The following is an 8,178-nucleotide window of genomic DNA, read 5'->3' as shown; positions in this document are numbered from 1 at the left end:
CGCCAGTCACTACTCTTGATTAACTGTGGTGTCATGTTGAAGCTGCATGGGCAGCTGTACCTGTACACTCCATCCAAGCTCTGTTTGACTCAATGCCCAGGCGTATCAAGGCCGTTATTACTGCCAGAGGTGGTTGTTCTGGGTACTGATTTCTCAAGATCTATGCAACCAAATTGCGTGAAAATGTAATCACATGTCAGTTCTCGTATAATATATTTGTCCAATGAATACCCGTTTATCATCTGCATTTCTTCTTGATGTAGCAATTTTAATGGCCAGTAGTGTAGGTAGGGAGTAATTTGGTACCCTCTAATGAGAAGATAGTGATTTTCTGTGTGAGGTCAGACCAAACACCAGATTCAAAAGAACGTTGGCCGCCATTTCGGAAATGTCCTGTGCATAGATAACATGGAGGAGGCTCGCCAAAATGAACACATAAATTTCTGGTTTCACATTGCACATTTTACCAGCACCTATGATTGCGCTGTGTCTATAATACTTTTTCTCTGCTGTGTTCTTTGTCTCCATAACTCTCTAGGAACATTCTTCACCCTCACGACCGACTAGACGCCACGATTCGGTAAATCTCATGACCACTCCTTTTTTTCTTCCTACTTTTGGAAGCCTATCTTCTTGGATACGTTTAATATGCCAGTGCGTTGCAGTTATTTCTATAGAAAAAAATGAATGTCTTAAGTTTGAGCGAGCATTATGTCTCTTCTACGGTTGTTATTTTTTCTGTTCGGTTTCATCCCCGAAAGTCTCTAGAAATCCACCTCCGTAGCTAGTAATTTTCAATTTATTCCCAAAGCTTCTGAACCACACGAAATAACGCAACTTTTCTAAATATTCTTGCTTTAGTCACCATTATTACGCACTTATCCCGTAAAATTCGATTCAGTAAAGAAATTGTCAACTTTCTGTAATTTATTCTAGAAAAAATCAAGATAATTAGATCTGAACCACATCAGATGTTCGGGTGATGAATGAGCACTCAGGTTTTACTGAACACAGACGCAGAAAAGATTGCACCAACATGTACTTTGCAAAGAGACGTCGAAGGGAAATCGTTGTCCATTAGAATGTTGCAGTGAACGTAAAAACAGGGGGCGTGCAGTGCTTTCAGTTATTACGTGTCTCACTTGTTGCGAGTGTCACTCTTTGAGACAAGAGTGACAAAAGATGTTTCAACACGAGATATAGACTGGTTTTAATTTTGGGCAACATTGCAGTCACTAGAGTGACTAAGGCTGCAGGGCGCAGATACTCTTTAGGTACCATCGTGGATTAGTGGAGCGCAGTAACTGCGTGGAAATGTAGGCACCACGTTTGGTACTTGACGACAAAACTATCAATTAAACTAAAAGTGTAAATGGCAGCTCTGCGATAAAAGATAGGAATGGTGTAGAGGGCGCACCCATTAAAACAGACTGTGATCCTGAAAAGTAAGTAGCACTCTCCAAACAAGCTTAGACTGTAAGACATATTGGAGACCAGGGCAAGTGGCCCACACGTGCAGGATGGCCAACTGATATCATGTCATTAAGCTGCCGTTAGAGAACACACCCGACCATAGAGGTTGGTGGCAACAAAACTGTCTTATTTCCACAAATGCATCAGTGCAGTTAGATTTTTGAGTGAGGAAGAGCAAGCATTTTGTCTTGTCAGTGAAAATAAAATTTGCTTGCTAAACATATGTTGTTGTGTACAACAAGATAAAGCACTTTCCAAAAAAGTAAGTACAACGACTAAAGCCCATATATTAGTTTAATTTGACATTGCATACGGGAGTAAAAGTTTAAAACGTTTTCGTAAACGACCTAAAATAATTCCGCTATGGCGACGAGTCACAATGGCACACTAAAATGTAAACACGTAGACTCACATGGCCAACGTGGCCCGCTGTCTTTTTCTAAGTAAATCCAACATAGTCGAAGACTAGATCATATCCAATGTAATTTATACGTAAGCAAATTGTGGCCTGCATTGTGAAGATCTCGAGATACTCATTTCGATTCACTCTTTCCTTATAATCCGCGTAATTTGCCAGCCACATACAAGGAAACGCACGACAGTGCTCCTCAAATTCAATGTGCTTCGTGAGAAAAGTCGGCCCAAGAACAAGTCTGAGCTCGTGTGAAAAACTGAATCTTTCAATAGTTAGACGTAATGAAACAAAGCACCAAACGAACATAACCGCGGACAGAATAGCATGAGCGTTGCTGTACATGACCCCGTCTGGGAAGAAACTGCGCACAGTGGCCCGTGCGCGCGGATTAGAGGCATGCGTGACTTTGCACCGCTGCGTGCACCCCTTTGCCTCTTCCTCCAAGAAAATAGATACCAGCAGCCGTAATTTTATTTAATAATTTTATTTAACTACCAGTTTCGGTGGCTCATTGGCACCGTCTTCAGGACCCTATACAAGAAACTGGATAAGTCATCAAGTCCTTTGTGTTATCATAGGGGACACTATCTCCAGCTGGTTTCCGTAGACTTCTAAAGACTTCTCGGTTGACGTAGATCCATCACATCTCTAACGACAACTGTCGGCCAACTTTTGGATGCTTGGTCAGACTACAGTCGTCAGAGGTGTGAAGCGCCCACATCAACCGACAAGTCTTTAGAAGTCTACGCGAACCAGCTGGATATAGTGGCCCCTATGATAACACTGACAGTTTCGTGTATATGGTCCTGAAGATGGTGCCGGTGAGCCACCGAAACTGGTAGTTAAACAAAATTATTAAATAAAAGTACGGCTGTTGGTATTTATTTTCTTGGGGTCTTCTACCAGCCGCACTCGCATTCCATTTATACAAGATGGAATTACTGCATCTTCGTGCTCTGGCTGTATGCAGTAGTGCACACGGGAAGTTTCACAGCAGTAAAAGCACATTAACAAGTATGGCGCACCTTCGCGACACGCACGCAGTGGTCGTAAAAATGCCAGTTATGAAATTCGTTTTGGATCTGCTCATCGTGGATTTCCCTTATAGGTAGCTTTCGAGGCAACATCTGGAAAACCTGAGACATGTGGGAAGCTGATCTTTACGACAAACGGTGTGTGCCCCCCCTCCACCAGGCACAGCGCCACCGAACCTGGCGGAGCTCGTCGTTCTATCAGCCGAGCTGAGCGATTAGTGGGCCTCGTGCAGGAGTTGGAACTGAAAGTGGTTAACCGCCCATATTCCCCCCCCCCCCCCCCCCGTAAATCTGACGGTCGCGGGGAGCACAGCGACGCCATTAATTTCTTCCTTCCTTCTACACTGCCTGACAATTGCTTAGAAACAGAGACTTTGTTGGACAGGCAATGACGGATGACTCTAAGTACAATACATACGCAACACAGACAGCTGGATTGGCATATTTACAACGAATAGTGGTACAGATTTCTCCACGCGGGACAGCAGGATAACAGAGAAATAACGTCCATGTTTGACACAGGTCAGACTCCCAACGTAAAATTCGATATCGGACTCTTAGTAAGGAATATGTGCTCCTCGGGCACTAACGCACATTCTGCACCTGTTATTCGTGCTGGCTACCATATTGTTGAGGAGTCCTTGCGGATAATGTTCCATTTCTCTCTCAAGGGGTTTTTTTGTCCTTGGACGGTTCGTTGAGAAACACAATTCCCGAGAGCATTCCAGATATGTTCATAGGGGAATATGCAGGTCGTTACGTACGTTTCATGTCTACACTTTTCAGTGTGTCCGTCACCTCAGCGCTCCTGTGTGGGTTGGCACTGTCGCCCATTAAGCAGGAAGTCAGGACCAACCGCGCCTATAATCTCCTTACAGTAGGCTCTCCTGTGACGGTACCTCGCGCAAAGATATGCACCGCTGTTCGGCCAGAGTGCATAACGCCTGTCCATATTATGACTCCTAGGCCATACCGATGACGTTCGTGGACATTCTCTGGTGTAACGTGTTACCCTCCCTCGCCAGACGAACTGGTGGTCTGAATCACGAGAACATCACACTGGACCGCTGTTGCTGACCCCATCCTACATGGTCACTACACGAACGAACCCTTGTTCGATGACGGCGTGGTTGAAGTGGCATGTATTTGACAGGCTTCAAAACATACAAACCAGCCTCATTTAATCGCCCCGCAATGGTTCTTGCAGAGGTAGCGGTTTCAAGGTGTGCAGCGATCTGCCTAAGACTGAGATACCTGTCCGTTTTCGTCACTAGGACTGTACGTCGATCCTCTTGCGGTGTGGCGGTCCGTCCACGGCCACTGGCATGCTTTCGCAATGCATTTCCACCTTCAGCGGCCTTTTCTAATCGCGAGGTGCCACTTTTGGGCACTCCCAGTACTATGGCCACAGTCGTAACACTTTGACCGGTTTCGAGCCATCCAACTGCTCCTCCAAGTCGTAAGCACATGATGTCTTGCAGACATGTTGCCATACCACAATGAATGTCGCACTAATTGGTTCCACAACAATCTTCGACAAACACCGTACTGCATAAACTGTGTAATGCATACAGAGCGTTCGTGCACATGCTTCGGTGCAGTTAACACGTCCCACCCTCTCATTTCCTTTTACTATCATTGATCGTGCGTTCCGTAACAAGGGTCAGATGGTCCGTAGAAACTGACAGTTGCTTTTTAGCAAGTTTCAATTGATTCTTAGCAATTGTCAAGCAATGTAGCACGGAAAGTCCTGACTTTAATGAGTTCTTCAGAAGCACGGCCTCCCGTGAAGCGAAATATAGCGTTCCACATATAACAAAAGTTGTATTTTAATTAGCTGCACTACACTTGTCAATAGGGCACATAGATTTGTTTATCTGTATTATTCTGTTAATTTCTTCCAGGTCTGGCTGAAAATACACTACTGGCCATTAAAATTGCTACACCAATAAGAAATACAGATGATAAACGGGTCCGGCCGGTGTGGCCGTGCGGTTCAGGCGCTTCAGTTTGGAACCGCGTGACCGCTACGGTCGCAGGTTCGAATCCTGCCACGGGCATGGATGTGTGTGATAGGTTAGTTAGGTTTAAGTAGTTCTAAGTTCTAGGGGACTGATGACCTCACCAGTTAAGTCTCCTAGTGCTCAGAACCATTTGAACCATTTGATAAACGCGTATTCATTGGACAAATATATTATACTAGAACTGACATGTGATTACATTTTCACACAATTTGGGTGCATAGATCCTGAGAAATCAGTACCCAGAACAGCCACCTCTGGCCGTAATAACGGCCTTCATACGCCTGGGCATTGAGTCAAACAGAGCTTGGATGGCGTGTACAAGTACAGCTGCCCATGCAGCTTCAACACGATACCACAGTTCATCAAGAGTAGTGACTGGCGTATTGTGACGTCAATGCAAACAAGAGGTGACCAAGACGTGTAACCAATGGCACCCCATACCATCACGCCGGGTGATACTCCAGTATGGCGATGACGTATACACGCTTCCAATGTGCGTTCACCACGATGTCGGCAAACACGGATGCGACCATCATGATGCTGTAAACAGAACCTCGATTCATCTGAAAACATGACGTCTTGCCATTCGTGTACCCATCTCGTCGTTCAGTACACCATCGCAGGCACTCCTGTCTGTGATGCATCGTCAAGGGTAACCGCAGCCATGGTCTCCGAGCTGATAGTCCATGCTGCTGCAAACGTCGATGAAACTGTTCGTGCAGATGGTTGTTGTCTTGCAAACATCCCCCTGTGTTGACTTAGGGATCGAGACGTGGCTGTACGATCCGTTACAGCCATGCGGATAAGATGCCTGTCACCTCGACTGCTAGTGATGCGAGGCCGTTGGGATCCAGCACGGCGTTCCGTATTACCCTCCTGAACCCTCCAATTCCATATTCTGCTAACAGTCATTGGATCTCGACCAACGCGAACAGCAATGTCGCGATACGATAAACCGAAATCGCGATAGGCTACAATCCGACCTTTATCAAAGTCGGAAACGTGATGGTACGCATTTATCCTCCTTACACGAGGCATCACAACAACGTTTCACCAGGCAGCGTCGGTCAACTGCTGTTTGTGTATGAGAAATCGGTTGGAAACTTACCTCATGTCAGCACGTTGTAGGTCTCGCCAGCGGTGGCAAACTTGTGTGAATTCTCTGAATAGCTAATCATTTGCATATTACAGCATATTCTTCCTGTCAGTTAAATATCGCGTCTATAGCACGTCATCTTCGTGGTGAAGCAATTTTAATCGTCAGTAGTGTACTAAATGACGAAAAGTCTTGCATTCAAAAAGCTCTTCTGTACTGTCACTTTGTATACACAGATTGCCTACAACGTTTGTCCTAGCATAAGTTCCAGAAATGAATGAACGAACATAAGAACATTTTTTATAATTCTTTCACACTTACTGCACACACACACACACACACACACACACACACACACACACACACACTAGTCTAGCAGACAGTTTAAGGCTTCCAGTCAGGCCCGATACTGAAAAAAAAAGCGTTTTATCAGTCTGTAAAAACATGTTTAATAGTTTTGAATGCAAGCTCAAAGACCGTGCACGTCATCTCTTTTGGACTCTCAAAGTTCGCGTTTGTGACTACACAACACGCCACGAGGCATTTACACCCTCTGGAAGTCTCAGTCTTCATTAAACCGCACAGGATTTCCATAGACATCTTCTGCGAATCGTCATAAAATTCTACCGATAATTCATTCTCTTCAAGGAACACTATCATTCACTTTCAACGAAAACACCTATAGCTCAGGGATACGTTCCCTCTCCTCACAAAAGCTCACAACGGACCCTCAGTACCTCGGGCTTGAAATTTCTATCCCAGTGCCAAAGTGCACCGAATATCTCTCCACTGACTAGCTGCATAACAAAGCAGCCAATCAGCTTCACATTTCGATTCAGTCTACCCGGTACCCTCCGTCGTTTGGCCAACTTCGTTCCAAAATCAATGTGGATAAAATTACAGGATGACACATTACCAAAATGCAAATAAAAACAAATTAATCCTACTTTAAATCGTCTGAAGAACTGAACTAAGTTTAACACTTCTGAAACTTAGTAGACTGGCTGTTTTACAACTAGCGTTTTTGCCCTACGTGTGACTCATGTTAAATGACTATACAAGAAAATCCAACACTCACACTCAGTTATCGACAATTTTAATACACATACATGACGCATTCGTTCCGCCATTCTCTTTAACGCCGTAGCAGACCAAAACAGTAATATCAAAGACACTGATAAAATTTAGTTATATTTTGTAAGCTGAGAACATAAAGCAATTTACAATGTCAAAGAAAATTTTGTTTAATTAACTATGTAGTAGATCAAGTACTGAGTTTAAGTAAATATCGTATATATTCAAAAAATATATTAAACTGTGTAAATGTTACTACAAGTTATAAATTTCAATATTTTAGGTCATTTTAAACATTTCTGAAATTACTTTAAGCATGACACTGAGATTCGTAAAAGAGTTAACCATTATAAAGTGGAAAGGCTCTTTAAAATTTCATATCGATCGTTGTATGGCAAATGTCTTTACTAATTGCGGGGTTGGCTTATAGACGGTATGTATAGCGCACACACGAGACTACCTCGGTCTGCAACAATAGGAGCGCACAGAACGATAGGTGGCACGCTGCACAGCGTGGGAACGCTGTCGGCAGCCCTCAGAACCGGCTGAAGTGATTTCTTACACCTTCCTAAGCCTATGGTCGCAGGTGCGATTTTTGCAATGGAATTCGAGATGGAAAAAAATATGGCAGAAATTTCAGCAAATGTGCCGGCCACACTGAGCAGGAGAAACTGCCGGGCACTGGCAGCGAGATGGAGAGATAGAGGCTCCAGAGAAGTGACTTCTCGAGAACGTCAGTGGACGGTATTTCACAGGACAGCAATTTACTTTTCGCACGATGTTCATTACTTACTCGCCGTAGTCGAAATCAAAGACAGTTGAGGAAAAACAAAATCCACCAAAGGGAAAGTTCTTTCTCCAATACTAGGAACTGAAGGAATATCCCAATATCTTTTTTGAATATTATCAAATTTCAGTTAATTCTCTCGAAAATCTGTTATATACAGTGAGAATTACGTTTCTAAAATAAATATAGCTATTAGGCAGAGTTTTTTTCGATTATTTCATTTACTATGGCTGATAGCAATTACGCTTTCAGATACATCAATATGGGAGGCTATG

This window comes from Schistocerca nitens, chromosome 2 (genome assembly GCF_023898315.1).
Source record: "Schistocerca nitens isolate TAMUIC-IGC-003100 chromosome 2, iqSchNite1.1, whole genome shotgun sequence".
Lineage (NCBI taxonomy): Eukaryota > Metazoa > Arthropoda > Insecta > Orthoptera > Acrididae > Schistocerca > Schistocerca nitens.
Note: the sequence above shows the minus strand (reverse complement) of the source record.